This window comes from Tachypleus tridentatus, chromosome 4, assembly GCF_004210375.1.
Source record: "Tachypleus tridentatus isolate NWPU-2018 chromosome 4, ASM421037v1, whole genome shotgun sequence".
In the NCBI taxonomy this organism is placed as follows: Eukaryota; Metazoa; Arthropoda; class Merostomata; order Xiphosura; family Limulidae; genus Tachypleus; species Tachypleus tridentatus.
The window spans coordinates 26,601,626-26,625,342 of record NC_134828.1 but is presented as its reverse complement, the minus strand read 5'-3'; the positions used below and the strand labels follow the sequence as shown (position 1 = coordinate 26,625,342).

Here is a 23,717-nt window from a genome sequence, read left to right as displayed (position 1 = left end):
ATGTCCAACGGGAAAGTCCAACATGGAGTTCGCGCCTGCGCGAAGATTAAGCGCTATTGAAGAATATACATTAAATTAGATACTGGATGGTTCATATTTGTGTCGAGCAATAAAGAAAATGTAATAAGCAAATCTCGTTGATGTGTAGGCATTTAATCATTGGCGCAATGACGTAATATTTCCGTAATTACGAAATCTCACGCGCTCCAATTGTTCTTCCAGATCTACTTATGAGCCCTATTTTGATATTATTTCGTAACAAAAATGGCAGCTAATCGCAAAAGAAAAGTTGAAGACGAAACTGGCAGTTTCATGATGATTGGACTGTGCAATACTGTTTTGTTCAACGACAGAAGAACGTGATTTGTCTGCTGTGTCATTCGACAGTAGCAGTGGCGAAGGTATCTAATATAAAGCGTCATTATGAGTCGAAGCATAAAGCTTTCCACAACGTTGTCAGTAATGAACGAACAGCTTGAATTGAATCTCTCTGGCGGTCACTGAATCACCAGCAGAACGTTTTCTCAAACCAGATTTAAGTGCAGCATGTGAGGTGAGTTACGACATTTTGTTGATGATAGCGAAATCTGGCTGACCGTTCACTGATGGTGATTTTGTCAAGCAATGTATGATTACTGCATCGGAAAAGTGTCCAGAAGCAGTTCACAAGCTACAGACGGTGGCTTTGAATCGTATGACAGTTCAACGAAGACTTTCACACCTCTCAGCAGACGTGACAAAGCAGCCAACTTTGTCTACTTCTCTTTGGCAGCACGAGTCGACTGACATCAGTTCAACAGCACAGCTACTAGTTTTTGTTCATGGTGTGTCGTCATCGTTTGATATCACAGAGGAACTAATCGGCATGGGTTCTATGAAGGGTCAGACAACTGGGTCTGTTCTATTCGAGGAGACAGTACGACTGTGTAGTAGTGTTTCATTGGATTTCACGAAACTGGTAAGTGTGATAACTGATGGAGCAGCAGCCATGACTGGAGAAAGTAGCAGGCTGGTAGCACTGTTGATGAAGCATCGAGGAAAGCAGAACAGACAGTTGGTGAAGTTGCACTGTATTATTCACCAACAGAACCTGTGCAGTAAAGAATTTGGTTTTCAGGCACTGATGGCATTAGTGACGAAAACCATTAATTTCATTAAATCACGATGGCTCAATCACCGTCAGTTTTGAAGTCTTCTTGAAGAAATTGATTCAGAATATGGTGACCTTGTGTATCACTGAAGTATGCTGGCTGAGTCGAGCACAGATGCTCAGAATATTCTGGGAGTTGATTGATGAGGTGATAGAATTCCTCAGAAGCAAGAACAAAGACACAGAAGTGATTTTCATGACTGATCCAGCATGGCAAACTGATTTGACCTTTCTGGTCGACATGACACAACACTTGAATAATCTGAAGTTTGCAGGGGCAAAAATCAGCTTGTCTGTCAGCTTGCAAATCACATCTCACCTTCCAGGACAAAGTTGCAGTTGTTCTGGCAGCAAGCAGCATCAGCCAACTTCGTGCACTTTCCCACTTTTCAGTCACAGCTACAGAAGAATCAGGACATTGACACAGAGGTTTATGTTGGGAAGCTAGATACCTTGATTCAATCCTTCAACTCACGGTTTCATGACTTTGACCATTGCAGATTGTTGATGAAAATTTTTACTGATCTGTTCAGTGTGTCAGTGGATGATTTGTCAGCAGAATATCAGCTAGAACTTACTGATCTCTAGGCATCTGATGAACTGCGTGCTATTTACCGAGAAAACAGTTTGCTTGACTTCTACAAAACGTTGCCTGATACATTTGCTGATCTGAAAGAGAACTCACTTGTCCACACCAACATGTTTGGCAGCACGTACTGCTGTGAACAGGCTTTCTCGCATATGAAAATGAACAAAAACAACACTCACAATCAGCTGACTGATGATCATCTAGAAGCAGTCTTGCGTCTTTCAACATCAAACCAGACATTTCTAAGCTTGTAGATGACATGCAGCACTATCAATCACACTGACTTTGTGACAGTTGACGTTTCATAACATTTCTTAGAATAATGTGCAAACTCTTTGTTGTAATTGTTATTTGTGCGCTCTTAAATGTGATGTCCATTTTGTGTGAAACATCTGTGGGACGATTTTAATCTTCTTTTTTGTGGCCCCCAATATTTGCGAGAAGTCTGTTTGTGACCCCTGACTCAAAGGTTTGTGCACCACTGCTCTAGTTGTTGCTATAAGTGGGTGGAGGAGAAAGAGATGCAATCCTTGAAGACTATAGACAATATCTAATACCCAGAGGCTCGAACGTTATCATCCTCCACTCTGTCTTGGACATATGCTGATGCATTCCATTCCACTGCCACAGTGGAAGTGCAGACAGATCTCTTCATGACTCCAGCAAAGTCGTTTGCAAAACATTTGAAGAGTTTTTTTGCCCTCTGTGGTTAAGAGTTGACGAGTTTATGTCTATTTCAATCTCTGTCCCTGCCACTCTTTCAAGTGGCTTCCTGGGACCACTATTTTTGGCTTCGGGTTCGGGCGTTTCCTCGAGTCCATCTTCTTCTCCAGCCCCGAAATGAAAAAGATTATCTGTTCACGTCCACAGTTGATGGAATCTTTGTTTACAGACAGAGACCTGCCTACTTGACCCAGGGCAGAATCCATAGAGGTCGATAGACTTCCATCCAGTAAAGAAAAAAAGATGTGGTTGAAAACAGAAGTGCTCTCTACCCCATTCTTCTCCACATAAAGAAAAACGGCAACTTTAATACAATGGAACTGTCAGGTTTTTGTTCGAATATAGATGACATTAAGGATTTGATTGATTTTTACTGTCCTGTATGTCTCATTACAGGAAACATTTCTGAAACCTGCTGATGCATTTACCCTTTGGTGGTTTTATTTGTGCAGAAATGACAACTTCTGTGATGGAGGGGTGGCACAAGTTGGTCAATAAGCATATGCCTGCCTTGTCTTTGCCACTCGATACACCCTTAAAAGCTATAGCCATTTGGATTTTCTTGGGTTGTACCCTCACTATTTGTTCTCTCTACTTGTCTCCTGAAGAGATTTCTGACCAGTCAGACCTTGATGCCTTTATTGAACAGTTACCGTCTCCATTTTTAATTCTGGGGGATTTTAATAGACATAATCCTCTCTGAGATGTGACTCATATTGATGGGAGGGGTTGTTCCTAGAGCATATGCTCTTAGCTCGCAACCTTTCTGTCTTCGATACTGGTTATTATACTTATTTTCATGCACCTAGTAACTCTTTTATTGCTATTTATCTCACTGTCTTTTCCCTTCACATTTCTCTTACTTTTTAGGGTTTATAGTATCCCACGGAGTAGTGATTATTTTCCTATAATTTTGAGAGAGACTGGCAATAGTCGATGCCATTTGACCCGTGTGTCTTGGTGGAAGTTGTATGCACTCAACTGGTTCTCTTATGTTGCTCTCTCAGAAATTGATCCTGTCATCATCTGTAAGCCATTGATAGATGACTGCTTGGCAGCAGTGACTGACTGTATTGTATTTTCCACAGTATCCTCATTTGTGGTGGAATCCTGCCTGCCAAATGGCAGAGCAATCGCCTCTTTCCTTTCAGGTTGATCATTTCTATTACTATAATCATCCTTTTTTGCTGGTGGAACTCAAGTTTGCTCTTCATCTGTCTGGCAGAACATCAGTCAGACCTGATGATATTCACTACGAGATGCTGAATCATCTCTCTCTCTCCTGCCTCTCTTGTTACTCTCCTGGTTGTTTTTAACTGGATTTAACAGGAGAATGCTTTTTCTGATGCTTGGTGCTGGGCTATTGTCCGCCCTTTTTCCATGGCTGGGAGGGATCCCAAGATTCTTTCTAACTTCTGTCCAGTTGCTTTGAGCTCTCTGTGTGAGATCTTAGAGAGGATGGTTAATGCTTATCTTGTTTAGTTCTTCATATTAAACAATCTCCTCTCGCCTACCTAGAGTGGGTCTTGACAGCACCCCACAGTAGACCACATGATATTACTTAACATCAGTCAGGGAAGCCTTTCTCAAGAGACAACATCTTGTTTCTGTTTACCTTGAAAAGAGCTTATGATACTTCGTGAAGGTATGGCATTTTGCGGGACATCCACTGATATGGGTTGCATGGCCATTTGTCCATTTTAATCGAAAAATATTTAATTGACTGGCGATTCCAAGTCCGTGTGGCTTCAACGCTTTCCTATTCTTTCCACCCAGGGACTTTGAGCCCTCAGGGCCTGTGTCTTGAGTGTCACACTTTTCATTATAAAGATTAATGTCATTAACGCCTACAGTTGCAAAAGGACTCTCTGTCGACAACTTCCACATCTCGTGACGGTCGTCGAGCATGAGGTTTATTGAGTGATAGCTACGGAGTGCCCTTAGTCACTTACTGAAATGGACCACAGCAAATAATTTTACCTTTTCTCTCACTAAAACCGTTTGCATGCACTTTTACCACCAACAGGGTATTTACCCTGTTCCCAAACTCCATTTTGGTGAAGTTGAGCTTCCTGTGGTCTCTGAAGCAAAGTTTTTGGGGTTTTATTTGACCATTAGCTGACTTTCATTCCACACATCACGCTGCTAAATGTCAAGTGTACAAGGGCACTGAACATCCTCCATGTTCTCTCCTCCATCTCTTGGGAAGCGGATCGATGTTTTATATGCTCAATACCTATCTTGTTCTCATTTGATCGAAACTGGGCTGTGGGTCTGGTCTGTGGCTCTGCCAGAACCTTGGCTTTCAAAATGGTGGACTCTGTTCACCATCTGGGCTTTGGCTTTGCACTGTGGCTCTCTGCACTTCTCCACTGAGTCTCAGGAACCTCCTCTATACCTCTGTCTTTACTGTATGCTTCAAGACCTTACCACAGCATCCCACGTTGGGTTGAGTTTTCCTTCGCTAGTGAGCCATTATTTTTCAGAATAGACAGTTCCCCAATGTTCCTTTTTGGCTTTCGTATCGAGGCTCAGTGGGCTGAATTGGCTCTGTCCTTGGATCCCACCATAGCTTCTTATTATCCCCAAGTGAGACCTTTCTTTGAGTCATTTATAAGGGTGGATACTTCTGATAGGAAGTACTGTCTTCTATTTGTCGAACATTTTTCGAACCATCCTTCCATTCCCATTTGTATGGATGGTCCAAAATCAGGCAACTCTGTGGGCTCTGCCATGGTTTGTTGTGATTCAGTGGTTGCACACAGAATCTCCCTCTACAGTGTCTGTGTTTACTGAACGCCATTTCTCTTGCCCTGGATCACATAGAAACTATGCAGTACACGAACTGTACTGTTTATACCAACTCGCTTAGCTCTCTACTATCCATGGAATCACCTCACGTTGATTCTCACCCTATTCTTGTCGATATTCAACTGGTCCATATCTCTATCATCTACTTCTGTCCAGTTATTTTCTGGATACCAGGTCACGTTGGTATTTGCTAAGTCCTTCTGCCCTGGTGCTGTCACTGCTGTGCCTATTCCATACATGGATTACAGCCCTGTATTTAAGGCTCGGCTTTGCGCCAGTTAGCAATCGACTTGGAGTGACCAACGGGATAACAAGCTTTTCCAGATAAAACATTCCATTGGACCTTGGTCGTCTATTTTTTGTAAGGATTGGAAAGAGGAAGTTATCCTGGCTAGGATATGCATTGTTCAGTTTTGTAACTCATCATTTTTTTTTTTTATCTGGGACTGATGCACCAGTGCGTGGTCTGTGTGACACTTAGGTGGGAGCGTTATAAGTGACGGTCAGTCCTACTATTCGTTGGTAAAAGAGTAGCTCAGTAAGTTGGCGGTGGGTTGTATTAACTAGCTGCATTCCCTATATTCAGTCCTTTTTAAATTAAGGACTGCTAGCTTAGATGTCTCTCGTAGATATGTGCGATATTTCAAAACATACCATTCAAAACCAACTGCGTAATACAACACTATTTTTTAAATTGTTTATCTATTTAAAACACACAACTTTGTCATATAGATATAGTATTTAATTTAATAATGCTGCGTACGTGAACATTTCTTTGAGTCAAATTTGGCTCGTATGGCACACATCATATGCAGGAGGTTGAGGATTCGGTTCCGTCTAAATCCTCCCCCCTAACAGTGTTTCAGTGGTCAAATAATTTTACTACAAATATTGTACGTCTAGTTTATCCTTTGTTTTATAACTTAACGAAGCTTTTTCTAGTTTTAAGCGTAAATCTATATAAATAAAAGGCAATTCATATGGATATTTGTTCCTTGTACGTTACCACATTTCTGGATCACTCGGTACCAAACTTGACACTGGTATACAGGATGACACGCGGAAGGTCATGGGAGTAGATTCCCTTATGCAATTTCATATCTAAGTTTGCAAAACAACAACTCAAACAAAAACTACCAGTATCCTCTGAGTATTAAAATGTACTATGTAACCATTGTTAAAAACAATGTTTCTCTTTTCTCTACTGATACCTTTATCTATTGTTATTGCACTTTTAATGTTTATTATGTTAAGAAATAAAAATGAATAGGAACCCAAATAGCCATATTTCGTTATAAACGAATTTTTATTTCACCCGTTCAAAGGACGGGTACTCTAGCTAGTTTATAGGTAAAATTGAGGTCTTAATTCTGGAGTAGCCCTGTGCGAATTTCTACAAACACTGACTTAACAAATTTCATATTTTTAGTATGACGGAAGAGAAAAAGTAGGTGTGATTGCCTGTTTGTGTCTCTCCTTCCCGTTAGAATTATACCTGTAGGATAAAGACCAAATAATCACGCACTGACTCGTGTGCTCGAGGCAGGTTTAATAGTTACGTCATTGTTCTACGCAGTGAATCGAGCGCGATCTCCTCAGGGAGGGTTGGGATGATTTACGTCATTCTTGGAACTGCTATTAATTTGATTTTGTGTACAGTAGGTTCTTCTGTAATGTACAGATCATTAAGGGCCGATTAAGAACGTGTCATAAACGTGAAAGCTCTGACGTGACTATACGTATTGATGTGCATGCATTCGTTTCCGTAGAAATATTTTGGCCGCGAAATATGAACTGAGATTTATAATTCGTATTTAGATGTCGCATCAGCATACGTCATAAACTGTACCAGTGTTTAATGTTAAGCATGTTAGCGTCGTATACTGTACCGTTTTTTAATGGTAAGTTTGTTTGTTTCTGTGGTAGAGTTTAGGGTTTTATATCGCTCCGAGTAAAGTATGTATAAGAATGTCAACCAATCTTCGGCTACTAACTATATCTAGTGCCAATGGTGTCCTTCCTCCAATACCAGGTCTGAAATACGACACATGCTGATGACCTTAAGGTCGTGCTTGAAGGTATGAAACACCTGATCGGAATAAAATTATATTTCACCTTGAATGAAAAGTAGGGCAAACTTTCAGTGTCGCTAAGACTTGTTTATAAGTTTGCCGCAGATGGGAAGCTGCACCAGAAAAGTTTACCTTTCACTGCCATATTTGTTTTAAGAGTTATATAGAGGTGTTCTAGTACTTTATTATGAATCTGAAACTTAGATGGAGAACGCCTTTCCTCGTAGTTGTAAAAAGTTCGAAAATCCTGTCGCACGTATACGTCAGTAAATGTTACCTAAAAATGTGGAACACGTGTACAACAATTGACACGATCACGTAGCACAATTTCATAGGATGTGCACGTGCACCGCAATAGTATTCATCTATCTTTCATGGACATCTTCCAACAGTGTATAGTATAGGAGAAACATACTTTCTGGTTAGCTGAAAGATATTTATCATGACATCTAGCGTGTTTAGAAATTGAACTGAAAGTTCATAATATACATATTTATATTGTGTACGAAGTCCATGTTATAAGGGAACTTGTATAAAAAAAACGGCCAGTGTTCTTTGTTCATGTCTTTATTTTGCCCATCCAGTAAAATGAAATTGAATTGACATAGGCAAAAATCAGTCTATAGACATTTTAAACATTTGTAATCTACTAAGATAGTTTCATTATTTATTTCAGCATTTATAAAAAGAAAACAAAATTGGCTGACAAATTTCATTAAGCCCTCTATTCGATAATGCGCATGCTCAGTGCAATGCCTTCTGATTTTGGTTGCTTAACATTTGTGTTTATTGTTTTTAACATGCCAATTTTCACATAGATGTTTTTTGTAACGAAGTTTGCTATTGATACAAGTTGTAGTTTAAAAAACATATGATAAATGTTGGACCCTGTGTTTGGTTAATCCGGACGTTACAAGATATTGTGACGTTACGTATTGACAACACGCTCTCTTGTCTTTGTCGCTGTTTGGTCAGCCTTCTTTCACCCTTTTTTACGAACTGCAAAATACTAAAACGTTATGCAAGAAACAGGACTTGAATACTAATAAAGAACACGGGTTTCACTTCTATGTTCAGGGCCATGCTAACGAATAAACTATCTGCAGCAGTTAGTGCTGTTTTACAATTATTTTTACGTTTATTATAGACACTCGCAAACAGTTTCATGGCGGAAAGTCACTTTTCGCTTGAATTATTATTAGTATCGTGTTTTTCGTGTAGAAACATTTTTTAAATACATATGGGATACCTAATTCTAAGTGATATGTTAAGTTTTTGCCAACTAATAGTAGTATTGACCGAACGTTTTAACGTCCCCACTGCTGAAAACGCGAGGGTGAATTGTCGTTTTTAACTTTTGCATATTTTCTATTCCATTTCAGCCGTTTTATAATTTTAAATTTTGTAGAGTGTGGGATACCTCCAACATTTATATTTGTAGATAAAAACTGTGTTGTACTAGAATGTTGCATTTTCGTGAATAATTTAACTTCATAGTCCTGATCTTTGTGTCATGATGCTCACGATGAATTCACGTGTTTGTCATTTTATTAAACATAAAAGGTTTCACGAATGTCATCTCTGGTTCACCATATAAACTGTAGACTTCGGCAGAGAGTAGCTGTATGTTGTACTCTTCCAACCACTGCAGGTCATGCACCCGGTGGAGTTGTACGTGGGTCTGGGTGCTCCTCGTTAGAACCGCAACTTCCTTAGATGGAGAGACTGTTTAAGAAATAGACAATCGATAATTAGGCGTAATGTGTTGGGCGACCGTGACGCAGTAACTCTGTGCTGTGATTGGTTAGAAATTAAAATGTAGGAATTGGAAGGTGGAACGTCAGTTTTAGTGCGATACATACAATGTTATTTCCTAAAAATTTCGATTAAAAAACACCAAAATTACGGCCTTTCTTTTACAGACGCGATTGATGAGTTTTCATTCTTTAAATCGACAGTTTCTGTACTCGTAATTCAAACAAATTTTGGTTTATAACTTCCTTGAACGGTTTTCTGTTATGACTAAACTTTTACCATTTCCCTGTATAATAAGTTGATAAATAATTAGATGACAAAACTGTCAGTAACTGACACCCTTCACGTTTCGATACTATCCAGTAGTTCATGCTGATCTTACTTCACTCAGTTCGACACAAAACTTAAACCGATGAACATCGGAAAAAGCGTTTGTTTGTAGTTACGTTCCACTGAGTCCTCTGCTAGCACAGCGGTAAGTCTTCGGATTTACAACGCTTAAATCAGGGGTTCGATTCCCCTCGACGGGTTCAGCAGATAGCCCAATGTGGCTTTGCTATAATCACACACACACACACACACACACACACACACACACACACACACACACACACACGTTCTACTGGTGTGAAGCGGTGCGAGGTGAAAAGTGGGTTTATTATTGTTTTATAGGTGTGAAGTGTGTTTGTAGTTAGGTTTTACACATGTGAAGCGGTGCGAGGTGAAAAGTGGGTTCATTATTGTTTTATAGGTGTGAAGTGTGTTTGTAGTTAGGTTTTACACATGTGAAGCGGTGCGAGGTGAAAAGTGGGTTCATTATTGTTTTATAGGTGTGAAGTGTGTTTGTAGTTAGGTTTTACACATGTGAAGCGGTGCGAGGTGAAAAGTGGGTTCATTATTGTTTTATAGGTGTGAAGTGTGTTTGTAGTTAGGTTTTACACATGTGAAGCGGTGCGCGAGGTGTAAAAGTGGGTTCATTATTGGTTTATAGGTGTGAAGTGTGTTTGTAGTTAGGTTTTACACATGTGAAGCGGTTGCGAGGTGCGAGGTGAAAAGTGGGTTGTGAATTATTGTTTTATAGGTGTGAAGTGTGTTTGTAGTTAGGTTTTACACATGTGAAGGTGAAAGTGGGCGAGGGTGAAGCGGTGCGAGGTGAAAAGTGGGTTTATTATTGTTTATAGGTGTGAATTGTTTTATAGGTGAAAAGTGGGCCCAGTGTGAAGTGTGTTTGTAGTTAGGTTTTACACATGTGAAGAGGTGCGAGGTGAAAAGTGGGTTTATTATTGTTTTATAGGTGTGAAGTGTGTTTGTAGTTAGGTTTTACACATGTGAAGCGGTGCGAGGTGAAAAGTGGGTTCATTATTGTTTTATAGGTGTGAAGTGTGTTTGTAGTTAGGTTTTACACATGTGAAGCGGTGCGAGGTGAAAAGTGGGTCCATTATTGTTTTATAGGTGTGAAGTGTGTTTGTAGTTAGGTTTTACACATGTGAAGCGGTGCGAGGTGAAATTAGTAGGTGTGGTCCATTATCAGGTTTTTTATAGGTGAAAGTGGGAATTCATTTATAGGTGTGAAGTGTGTTTGTAGTCAGGTTTTACACATGTGAAGCGGTGCGAGGTGAAAAGTGGGTTCATTATTGTTTTATAGGTGTGAAGTGTGTTTGTAGTTAGGTTTTACACATGTGAAGCGGTGCGAGGTGAAAAGTGGGTTTATTATTGTTTTATAGGTGTGAAGTGTGTTTGTAGTTAGGGTGAAGAGGTGCGAGTGAAAAGTGGGTTCATTATTGTTTTATAGGTGTGAAGTGTGTTTGTAGTTAGGTTTTATGCGATTAGGTGCGAGGTTTGTAAAGTGGGCGAAAGTGGGTTCATTATTGTTTTATAGGTGTGAAGTGTGTTTGTAAGGGTTTTACACATGTGAAGCGGTGCGAGGTGAAAAGTGGGTTTATTATTGTTTTATATGTGAAGTTTGTTTGTAGTTAGGTTTTACACATGTGAAGCGGTGCGAGGCGAAAGTGGTTCATTATTGTTTTATAGGTGCGAAGTTTGTAGTCAGGTTTTGTGAAAAAGTGGGTTTATGTGAAGCGGTTGTCATTATAGGTGTGAAGTGTGTTTGTAGTTAGGTTTTACACATGTGAAGAGGTGCGAGGTGAAAAGTGGGTTTATTATTGTTTTATAGGTGTGAAGTGTGTTTGTAGTTAGGTTTTACACATGTGAAGAGGTGTTTGAGAGAGTGAAAAGTGGGTTTATTATTGTTTTATAGGTGTGAAGTGTGTTTGTAGTTAGGTTTTACACATGTGAAGAGGTGCGAGGTGAAAAGTGGGTTTATTATTGTTTTATAGGTGTGAAGTGTGTTTGTAGTTAGGTTTTACACATGTGAAGCGGTAGTTAGACAGGTGAAAAGGTGAAAAAGTGGGTTTATTATTGTTTTATAGGTGTGAAGTGTTTGTAGTTAGGTTTTACACATGTGAAGCGGTGCGAGGTGAAAAGTGGGTTTATTATTGTTTTATAGGTGTGAAGTGTGTTTGTAGTTAGGTTTTACACATGTGAAGAGGTGCGAGGTGAAAAGTGGGTTCATTATTGTTTTATAGGTGTGAAGTGTGTTTGTAGTTAGGTTTTACACATGTGAAGAGGTGCGAGGTGAAAAGTGGGTTCATTATTGTTTTATAGGTGTGAAGTGTGTTTGTAGTTAGGTTTTACACATGTGAAGCGGTGCGAGGTGTAAAACGGGCTCGTAGCTAGGTTTTACAGGTTTGAAAAGATACAAAGTGTTAAGTTTGTTAGACGTAACGTGTACGGTGATCACAACGAAGACAAAATAAACTTTTATTAGAAGTATAAAAAAGATGTTAAAGTAAACACTTGAAACGCGTCGCTCGGAATATGTTGTCACGAAAGAAACCATTTCAGAATATATCGTTATGATAAACGAAATGTACTGACTTCTAATTGACTGTTGCCAGTAAGAAACGAATCTTTGACTCAGTGATAACGAGAAAATCCACTTCTAGAGAAAAATATATATATGTAAAAACGGCTGGTTTGAGTTGAGAAAATGTTTTTATATAGAGGATCGAACAACGTTTCGACTTTCTTTGGTTATGGTCAGGTTCATAAAGAAAAAGAGGTAACTGACCGATAGTTGACCACAGATAGTTGTTTGAAGGAGGTTATGTAACTGAGTGTAGGAATGTAGAGGGCGTGCTTAGATGTTTGATTATATTTATTAATATAGGTATAAAGGTGTTCCCTTGTGTTGTTGTATAAGTAAGGCTTCTTTAATTTTGCGTTTGTTTATGTTTACTTCTTTATTTGGGTATTTTTTTTGGTTATGTTGTGGTTATTTGATTTGTAGTCGTGTGAAGGTGACTTGTGTTATTAGAATCTGGTTTCCATTTTTCTACTTGTTTCTCCAATATAGAAGTCGTGGCAGTTATCACATTGTGTTTTATAAATAATGTTGGTGTGGTGTTTGTCAGTATAGTTTTTACATAGTATAGACCTTAGTTTTGTGTCTGGCTTTTGAATAAATTTAGTATTAACTGGAATGTCATATTTTGTAATTAGTTTTTGCCAAATGTTGGTTATTTTTCTGCTGATGTGGGGAATATATGGTATGCAGCAGTATATGGTTTCGTGATTTTTTAACTTGTGTGATAAAGTTTTCTTAACCCAAACCTACGTTTTTACATATGAATCTTTGACTCCTTTGTTACGCTCTTCTGTCGTAAATATTTTCGTGTTAGTTGGTTCGATTCTGGACTCTTAGCAGAAGGTACGAATACTTCATGTCACTTATTCTTAAAGACTACGTTGTTGATAAGTCTCTTGAAGCAATGCATATTAAAACGATTTAATGTGTATATTTGTAATCGTACCATATTCTAGTGGGTGAAGGAATATTGCGTCATGAAAACAACTGGTGCTCTAGGCTGGGCTTGTTGAGTTATTTGGAGTATGGCCTGTGTAGATCCTATAAAAAATTGTCACCTAATGGCTATCTTTTCTTGGGGGTTTCTATTAAATGTTTCAAAACATAGAACCCAAAGTATTTTGACAAAGGCTTTTGGTATGTGATGGTTTTGACTGTGATTAATGTTGATATAAATTTCTGGAGTCACTCGTTTAGATACGTATTTGCGGGCGAAACGGGGGTTGCACTCTGTTTTTAAATACCATAAAAAAAAAGTTGTCGTACAAGGTGTTTACAGCGCGATCTGGTGTCTTCGCCTTCATTTCGGTTATTTTTCACGAATGAAATTACATACTTGTTTCTGTTAATCCATTTTGTTAATCCAATTTGTTTTAATAGGTCTTATTTCTTATAATGATTCATTCAGTCTCCCTCTTGTGTTGAGCGTACTTGTGTAGCACATGTATTTATGTACACAAGTGCTCTACCGTTTAGTTTGAATATAGGAGTTTCAAATGTTTTCATATATTTTAAATCTGTGGATTTTCGAAGATAAGATAAAAAACATCGTTAATTTGCCTTTTTTTCTAACTGCACTTCTACCTTTGTCATTTTGTAGAGATTTTATAGTCTGTCCACTTCAGGAATGTCTGAAATACTGTCAGTTTTCATTCATAATGTCGAGCCAGTAGCCTATTCTGTATTTGAATAAGAATGACCAGTCATATTGGTAGCGCTAGTCGCCATGGTTAAATCCAACGTCTTCCATTATGCAAGTGATCGTTACGTTTAAATCATTTTGGAATAGATCTTCAGAGAATCAGTATTATTGTTCCTAATCTGTTCTTATTATTGTTTTGCTCAAACTCAGTTTAACCAAATTCAGTATCACTTCATCATTTATCAGGTTGATCATTCTCCCAATGTAAAGTGGACCTATCTAACATTATTTGTGCAATGTAAAGTGGACCTATCTAACATTACTTGTGCAAACCAATTTTATCTGAAAATACCTAAAATGTAGAAAGGAGAAACTTTGGTAACAAATCCGCAGGGTACTGTTGTGGAAGTATGTTTTCAAATGTGTTTACTTCTCGAACTGTTGTGCGGTAGGAATTTAAGGGAATGTTTCTAACTTAAGAAATGACATTTTCATTAAGTCAGGGCTAAGAAGATGATGATTTTGCTGCTAAGGAAGGATGGTTGTTTGAGACAGTATCGAATCTAAAAAGGAGTCTTCTCCTGGAAATCGGACCTTTGCCGTGATGTTTAGTATTTGCAGATACTTACTCAGGAATGTTAGCTGAGATCTGCATCCAGAAGGGCAGGTCAGGTGTTTATCTTCATTAACCTCAGCATAAGAGAAACCGGGATGACTGAAGGTTACTGAGGTAAAATGCAAACCGAGTCCAAGACTGGACTGCTGTATTCTCAGGCTGTTGTTAGACAGTTCTGGTAAAAAAAAAAAAAACTACACAAAAATAGTCAAGGGAGACCAGAGAAGCTACTAGTAAATAAAATATACCAGTCGGAACTGTTTTTTTTTTTTTCCAGCAGGTAAAACCGTGGCTATCAACCAGCAAAGACTACAAGCCAAGAAGTATTTTGCCAAGGCATCTGTAGATCTTTGATTTTGTTAACCTGAAGTTGACATAAGAAGGTCGAAACGTTGTTCTGTAATTTATTTTAATTAAAGTTTTAATACCCATACCCAGCCATCTTGAGAAATACATTCTGTGGTTAACTATAGATAGTGTCTAGTGTCTTGATGATATGTCCTGTAGTTGTTGACACTACATGGTATCCGGTCCACAACACAACCAGCATTAGTTTGGGTATTTAGTTCTGTCCAAGGAGGGATGCAATCTGGGTGTTTAGTAATTGTGGGTGGTAATGTGAGAGTTGTCTCTGAAAGGAAGCACATGGCAACCAACACATGTAAGATTACTGGTTGAAGACTGCACAGAGCCCAAACCCTCTCGAAGAAGATAAGGACCAACTTTTTTTTTTTAATGAACTCGTATTTTTAAAATGTTCATTATTTATGAACTACAAAAAATCACTTTAGTTATGGAATACAATAACACAAACTTCCCCCTCGTTTCTATGTAGGTACACAAAGTCAAAACTACACACGTCTCCCTCAGTCAGCACCATCTGATTTATAATATTAAAGTCAGATACAATATATATAGAACAGCTTAGCTTATACTCAAATAATTGCAATGTACCTTACTATATGACAATTTTGCATACCAAATCCATACGACCAGAAGTGATTACATGTAGAACAGCTTAGTTCTAGCTAAAAAAAAACAAACAATTACAATGCATTTTACTACAGTTCGGTACGCCGAAACTATACGACCAGAAGTACGTCATCTGAACTCTGGGTAAGCATTTTAAATTACACAAAACGCGTATAATTGCTGTAATCTCTTCATATGTCGGACACTATTTCCTTAACATCATACGACGCAATCAATGAGCTTGATTGAAGACGTGTAAAATTACTAATAATATACGAATGTTATCCAGGATTTCTGTGCTTTTCTTTTCCATGGTTGTGTGTGATTGTCATAGAAAGGTTTGTACGGAGAACTGTATTCATTGTGTATTCAAAACTATCATGACCTAAATTAACGAACAGTGATTTACAGTGATTTAGGACGTGTACGTGCCAGCGCTTGGGGCGTTCTATCGATTGTTGCATTGGGTGTATGGTGTATAACAATTAATATATTCGCGTGTTCATTACCGTGTCTCAAACCTATTGTTATGAAAGTATCAGCTTTTTATGAAATAAGTTAACACACTGTAATCTCGTAAACAGTGCCACGACCATTATAAGGTAAAAAACAAAACAAAACAGACAACAGGGAGTGTTACCAATTGACTTTTATCTATTAATACAATAATTACCAACTTGTTTTTTTAATTTTGCATAAATATACACGAAGGCTATCTGCGCTAGCCGTCACTAATTCAGCAGCGTAAGACTACAAGGTAGGCAGCTAATTGTTACCACGCACCTCCAACTCTTAGGCTACTCTTTTTTACCAACGAATAATGGGATTGATCGTAACATTATAACGTCCTCACGGCTAAAAGGGCGAACATGTTTGGTGCGACGAGGATTCGAACCCGCGACCATCGGATTACGAGTCGGGTGTGTCTTCACTCTCCTGTCGTGCTGATTACCAACTTAAGGTGTGCCAACTTCCACTATGCAATTGGACTATTCAACTGACTCTACCGTCGAGTTTAAAACTTGTTGTAGCACTGTTTTCTAAACAACGCTTCCTGAAGCAACTTTAGCACCTTCTTAACGCTTGTTGAAACAATATTGTAGCATTTTCTACATGTAAACCCATTGTGCTCCTCTAATCATACAACGTGTATGAAAACAACATGCGTATCCAGTATAATGTTCATGTCGCTACAGGTGCAAGCCGTTGGGCCAAGGACGCCATGTTTGATAGCGATATTTGTATGTCATGATCAATAGCTATCATTTCAAAGAAAAAGACAAATAGTGTATTCAGCATTTCTGGTTGTATTTAAAAGCATTTTCTGGATCACTGAGGTCCCTGTTTTGGTGTTTTTACACAAGAATTAAAGTGAAAGTGTGTTGAACGTTTCTAGTTACATTTGCATCTATTTTATGTAGATTGTTAAACAGTAAAATACCAGAGGAAGGATATTCTTATACCGAGATTGTTAAACAAATGTGAAACTAAAGAATGGATATTAGTATAATGACACAGTTAAACAACGTACAGCTAGAGGAAAGACATTCGTATAATGACGTTGGTAACACTGGAGAACCACAGGAAAGACATTTGTTTAATGACAATGTTAAACACTATAGAACCAGGGGAACGATATTCGTGCAATGAGATTTTTAAACGATGGAAAACCAGAGGTTACGACTTCCTGTTTTCCATGGAATACGTTTAATATCAGAACCTTTACTCAAAACATGGAGACTGTTGCCAATCTTAAAAGCCATTGCTAGAAATCTCATTGTGCTATAAATAACCTGCAGTGTCTTGTTTCACTAGACCTACTGTTACTTCTACTGAGCCGAAATTGTCTAAATAAACTCTCGTAAATATAAATTTAATATTGAAAAATAACAACAACTTGGGAGCTTTTCGTTATATTATGTAGTCGTTTTACGGTCTACAGTATTTATTTCTTTTATGCGATAAGAACATAGCTACCTTGCCCACTCCTGTTCTTTTAAATGCACCTACATCTTCAACCTGGAAATGTCTTTGTTGTAGACCCTGTTTGGTTAATGGATTGAAAGTCCACATTTGATGGCACTTCCTCGACTTGTGTCCTAACATTTACGGGTCTCTCACTATTGATTAGTCGTCAGTAGAAATAGATTTCTGTGCATGATAAAAACTGGTTGATGAATGCATAATGTAGCGAGTTGTTGGTTCTGGTTTAGCATTGCAAGGCAGTATAGCTACCACGGAGCTGTAAAAGTTTTTCTTGTTGATGTCGTGATACGTTATTTGCTTTTTGACGTATTTTAATGCACTGGTACTTTGGTACTTTACCAAGATAAAACTAGTTTTACGTTGCCCGGTTTGTTTCTTGCTTCGTGACTTGGTACTTTGACTAGATTCGATCTGAAATGTCAATAGTAGTGGCGTGTGAAGAGTAACAATTTGTTAAAAGGTTCAGATCAGTCCATCAGATGATTGCTATAGTTCTGGTTTCTAGAGAGATCGTAATGTCGACATTCTATGTTCTTGTTCAGTAACTGTTTTTTTTTTTTTTTTCTTAGTCACAAAAAATTATATGATACAGAAACAAATTAATGGCTACTAAAAGGGGTGATTAAGTTACATAGCTTACGACTACATTGTTACAACTTGTGCACGGTGTATTAATCGAGATTGTAGAACACAACTAGAAAACGTGGAAAATAAAATATATCAGTATTAATAATAATATACGAATACAATATTTGTTAATTTTGGTTCTTTATAATGTAATCCGGTAATCAAAATTTCATTTTTAAGGGTTTTATTCACACCAAAAAGGGGTGAAACATTAATCTCTTATTCGATAGAATTCTAAAAATGGTGTAAATTATGTTATGAAGAGATTATATGACGTAGCACCCCGCATACCTTCATGCTGAGAAGGTCACGCCCTTCTGTGAAGGAGTGTATTTTTTGTTTTATCGTTGTGACGTATGCTTAAAAAAAAAGGCCCGTTAATTTATATACATAAAAGTGCGAAATACAATAAACTTGTAGAAGCTAAGCCTATTTGTTTTACATCTATCGGGGTATCTTCTGCAAACCAAAACGACAGTGCACTTTGAACATTATGTATTAGAGATATAAAGTGCCTTCTGTTTACCTAACGATTTCTGTTTGAACTTCCTAATTTAACATCATGTCCCTATTAACGTCTTTCTGTTCATGTGTGATGAACAATAAATATTATTAATCATTAGCCTGAAAGTTTGACTTGTAAATGAAGTAAATAAGTATTAATAATAAGTACAGTTCATTATATGGTCTACGCGATTAGTGTCGTCCTTGTTGATATAGAGTTTATACCACTGTCTTTCGTATTCCAATCATCCTTATGAGTTCTGGTTCAGGACGAAAGGTCTCGTCGGTACTGCATATGGCAGATATAATGTATTTCTCACACAACTGCATATTTCTGTTTTAATTTCGAAGCTTTTAGAAAGAATATGAGCAGTGTTTGCGACTTACTGTGAACGAAAATGTAAACATTTTATTGTACGTGTTGAGAAAACAATGTGAAAAAAAATGAAACGAAAAACCTTTTCTTAAAGCTTTCACGTATTAAGTAGTTGGGAAAAATCTAATAATACGTCAAATTAAACCTTTTTTTCAACTCGTTAATTTTGAGAAAAAGAAAGGAAGTTTTTTATCATGCCGATAAAAGAGCAGTTTATTGGAGACAACTATTATTGGAGCAATAACAGTTTTATAGAATAGAGATAACCTGTCCTTTTGTCCCAGTTGTGAACTTAAAACGAATGTGTGTGGGTGGATGGCATGGTAAATGACACAAAAATTCTAACTTTTACACTATTTGTAACATAACATATTGCCCCCCACCCCACCCTAGTGGCACAGGGTTATGTCTGCAGGCTTACAACGTTAGAAGCTGGGTTTCGATACTCGTGGTGGGTAGAGCACAGATAGCTCATTGTATAGCTTTGTTTTAACTTTTAAAACAAACATAACATGCTACAATATTCATTATTACCTCACCAAACGTTTTTTATAAACCTTAAGCCTCAGATATGTATATACATACAACATGGTATACATTGTCAGAGTGGTCAGAGTGACTTTGTACTAAGAGGTAGCAGAAAAGTAGTGGCGGTAGGGGGTGCTATCTGTTACCTGCTTTCAACATCCAGCTCTTAATGTCTTTCCAGAGTGTTTCACGTGATTAATTAATTGGCCGCAGAAGTGTTTACGGGCCGAAGTTGAAAGTCACAGGTCAAAGTAGTAAGTGGGTGAAACTGAAAAAACAACTCTTCGTATCACCCTTATGTTGGCTCTTGAAAGAGAAACTTCAGCTGGTTTTATGTATTAATACAATTGTGGAGGCCCTTTTTCATTGCATTTCCTCCATAGTGCTAGAGATATATAATACGTTTGTGTCCCTCCACGCATATACTGTGTATATGTTGCGTTATACAAAATTTAGGGATGCATTTCTTGTGTGACGACATCTATGAATGCAGTTAACTTATGTCAAAAATGATAATAATCAATAATGGCAATAATAGGGTGAAAGGATTGTTAACCCTAATTAATATGCCTCTTATTTCAAACTCATTCCGCATAGTTTGGTTAATATTGGTCGTTTGGCCAATTGTGCTTTACAATATATAAATAGTCAGTGATGTCGAGAAACCCACTTGTTGAGAAATTTATATGCAAAAACGGCTCGTTTGGGTTGAGAAAATATTTTACATAGAAGAGCGAACAACGTTTCGACCTTCTTCGGTCATCGTGAACCTGACGATGCAAACGAGCCGTTTTTGCATATAAATATATAAATAGATAATAATACAGAACGAAGCTAAAAGAAAATAAAAGCACAAATATGAGTAAGAAATAAAAAGACGGCAAATGGTAGCAAAAACGTAAATTTTAAACTTTCCAATCATTTTTTCGTAACAATTTTCTGTAATAATGCCCCATCTGTTAGCAACGTTGAAACCTAAAGTATTGTACTTTTAGTAAAAATTTGTTGATTATCTTTTAATTTGGTTTTGTTTTACGTTATTCACCCCCATTTTCTTATTTTTCTATAAGTAAACATTTTGTTCTTCATTGCTACTGTTCGACATCTTGATTTACATCGATAGTGCTAGCAGTGAATAATAACGCTTTTCCCTCTCAATAACGAACGAAAACCGTGACAGGGGTTTAGAGAGAGAGAAATCTGACGAATTCTCTCCCCGTCAGGGGTGTTCAGGAACGTTGCAATTCCTCTTCGTCCCTTGCTCGTGGAAGATTATTTATCTGTGCGTGGGGGTTTTCCTATATTTTAATTTGGTTTGTTTGAGGCAATGAAGTGAGGTGGGACAGTGTGAAAATGTCGAAGGAGGCTGGTTTATTTTTTATATATAAGGCCTAATGAGCTTTAAAGAGGTCAAGTAGGTCATTAGCAGGTGTAGTTTTGGATGAGTTAGGTTAGATCAGCAGTCGTATTATGTCAGTTGGGTAAACACTTGCACAGAAAGTGGGTTTTTACCATTTCTGACCTACATCTGTTTTGCAAGAAAATGTCTAGCGATCACAGCTGTTCTGATTTTGAATAAAATTTGTTTTTTCGTAAATTTACTTATTGCGTTTTTGTGTTAACATGCTGTAATTATAAAGTTTATTTTGCAGATATATAAACAAGCACACAGTTACACTGTAGCTGGTTTTACAGCACATCAAAATTCCACTCTTGTTTGTTTTTTTTATCTTACTCTGTATTATGCATTGTTAATTGTTTCTGTATTCCTAGTTTTAGGTTGGTTGAGGTGTGTAAGAAAATCACTGATTAAATTACCCATGTGGATACTAAACTTTAGCAATGAATAGAAGGTAATTAACAATATTTATTTAAAAGATTGATATAAATCAATATATTTCAAGACTGCTGGTATGGGTATTAACACTTTTACTAATAAAGCAGAGAAAAATGTTTCTACCTTCTTAGGTCATCTTCAGGTTGACCTGATATAAATCAAGTTTTACAAACACTTATGAATACTTTGTGCATCTCTGGTGTCAAAACTGGCTTTTTTTTGTCATGGTTTTATGTTATGATGATGCTTACAAATAAGTTACTTTAATTTTTTTTATCGAATATAATAAAGTTTGAAAATCTCGCATGATTTTGTTGTTCAGGGGTTTAAGTATTGCTTCTAATAGTTGCCATACAACAAGTGTTTTATGTTCTTAGCAAATTTTTTTTTCCTGCGGTCTTTTGATGTAGTGAAGTTAGAACTTAATGAACTTTCAAAATCTGATAATGTTTAAGATTACTAAAGTGTTTCTTATACATGCCAGATAGCTTCTAAAGTATACACAACACTAACGCTGCAACAACCAACCAGGCTTGAAATATTTTAAATGTTATATACCTAAACCAATTCTACTTATTAAATAAAATGTTTATCATTGTATCTAAAGTGATTTTTTTACAGGATTGTCTGATATAAGGAGGAATAAATTTTTCTTCCAGAATTCGCCCTCAGGTTCCACGGGAGATTATTGACATGTGCCATGTCTGTACTACCGTGACTTCTGGTGAACCTCAGGTCTGGCTGGGAAAGGATAAGGCTTTTACATTCGATCATGTTTTCGACATGCCAAGTTTACAGGAAGAAGTATATTACACTTGTGTAAAGGATCTTATAGATGGGTGAGTAGGGTGTGCAGAACACTTGTACAGAGAACTTAGTGAGTTTATAAATTACATTACTTCAGTGTTCGAGTTTATAAATTACATTACTTCAGTGTTCATTCAGAAATTTTCATCCATTTATCAGTAATGAATTTTAGGATACTAAAGCTCAGAACTTTATCAGAATTAAATTCTGGTCAAAAAAAGTTGTCCAAATAGGACCCCAACTAGAGATTAACCTAATGAACTTAGCTTGCTTTAAGAATACATGGTTTAATTACCAGTACCGGTATTGCTAGTGGTATTGTCAACAGGAATTCAAATAACGTCTCTTGAGGTTTGTGCAGGTTAGGATATCAGGGTTGTTCCTAAATTGAAATACAGTGGTACCTCGGTTCTTGAACGACTCCCTTCTCGAACAATTCGGTTTTCAAATTGAGAAAAAAATGTCTCAGTTGTTGAACATAAACTCGGTTCTTGAACCAAGCTGTTGTGGCCAGAACCCCCGAAATAACCAGACTGATGACCCAAATGACCCTTCGACCATTTTTGGCCCATACCAAGCTTGCCCAAAACATTTTACCCACACCTATTCCTCAGTCCACACACGTGCTAAAATCTGCTGTGAACGTTCTCTTTTTTTTTTTGTTATTTTTCTAAATATTCTGATTAAGTAAGCCACCACGGGGTCAAAGAAGGATAATGAAAGCAGCAAACCAAAAAGAAAAGTTGTTAGAGCCACAACAGAGGTGAAAAAAGATCTTACAGCGAAGTATGAGAGTGGCGTTCTCGTGTCTGTCCTTGCTACACAGTTTGGTATGGCAAAGTCTACAGTCTGCATCAAACTGAAAAATAAAGAGGTCATCAAAGGAGCTGATGTTGCAAAAGGAGTAACACTGTACAAAACAAAGATCACAAACAATGGAAGAGGTAGAAAAACTGTTGTTGATTTGGGTAAATGAAAAACAGTTAGCTGGTAATAGCATTTCTGAGACCATCATTTGTGAGAAAGCAAAGCAGTTGCATGCTAACCTCCTGAAAAACACCCCTGGAACGGGTGCTGATACAAGTGGTGCCTTTAAGGCTAGTAGGGGGTGGTTTGAAAAATTTAGGAAGAGAAGTGGCATACATAGTGTAGTGAGACATTAGGAGGGTGCCAGTTCTAACAAAGATGTTGCTGATAAATTTGTTAGGGAATTTAAGGACTATGTAGAACCTGAGGGTTTTATTCCCCAACAAGTGTTCAACTGTGATAAGATAGGCCTCTTTTGGAAGAAAATGCCAAAGCGGACCTACATCACCAAGGAGAAGTCGCTGCTAGGATACAAGCCAATGTAGGACAGGCTAACTATTGTTATGTAGTAATGCAAGTGGGGACTTAAAACTTAAGCCTTTGTTTGTGTACCATTTTGAGAACCCAACAGTTTTTAAGAAAAATAATATCCTGAAAAGCAAACTAAATGTCATGTGTAGGGCTAATAGTAAAGCATGGGTAACCAGCCAATTTTTTATGGAGTGGGTCCATGAAGTGTTTGCCCCAAGTGTAAAGAATTACCTCACAGAAAAACAGTTGCCACTCAAGGCCCTTCTTGTGATGGACAGTGCACCTGCTCATCCAACAAACTTGGAGGACAGGTTGGTGGAGGAGTACAGTTTTATTACGGTGAAGCTCTTGTCCCTAACACGACTCCTCTCATTCAGCCCATGGACCAGCAGGTCATATCGAACTTTAAGAAACTCTACACCAAAGCACTGTTTCAAAGGTGCTTTGAAGTGACCTCT

At 37.6% G+C, this 23,717-nt stretch overlaps 1 pseudogene across 1 annotated transcript in view; it reads left to right on the top strand.

Annotated features, from left to right (window-relative positions):
- LOC143248729 (kinesin-like protein KIF21A) overlaps positions 1–23,717 on the top strand; it is an 86,597-nt pseudogene that overhangs the window by 6,152 nt on the left and 56,728 nt on the right. The window contains exon 2 of the transcript XR_013027160.1: positions 21,774–21,953. The product of XR_013027160.1 is annotated as a kinesin-like protein KIF21A (transcript). The remainder of the gene's footprint in view (positions 1–21,773; positions 21,954–23,717) is intronic.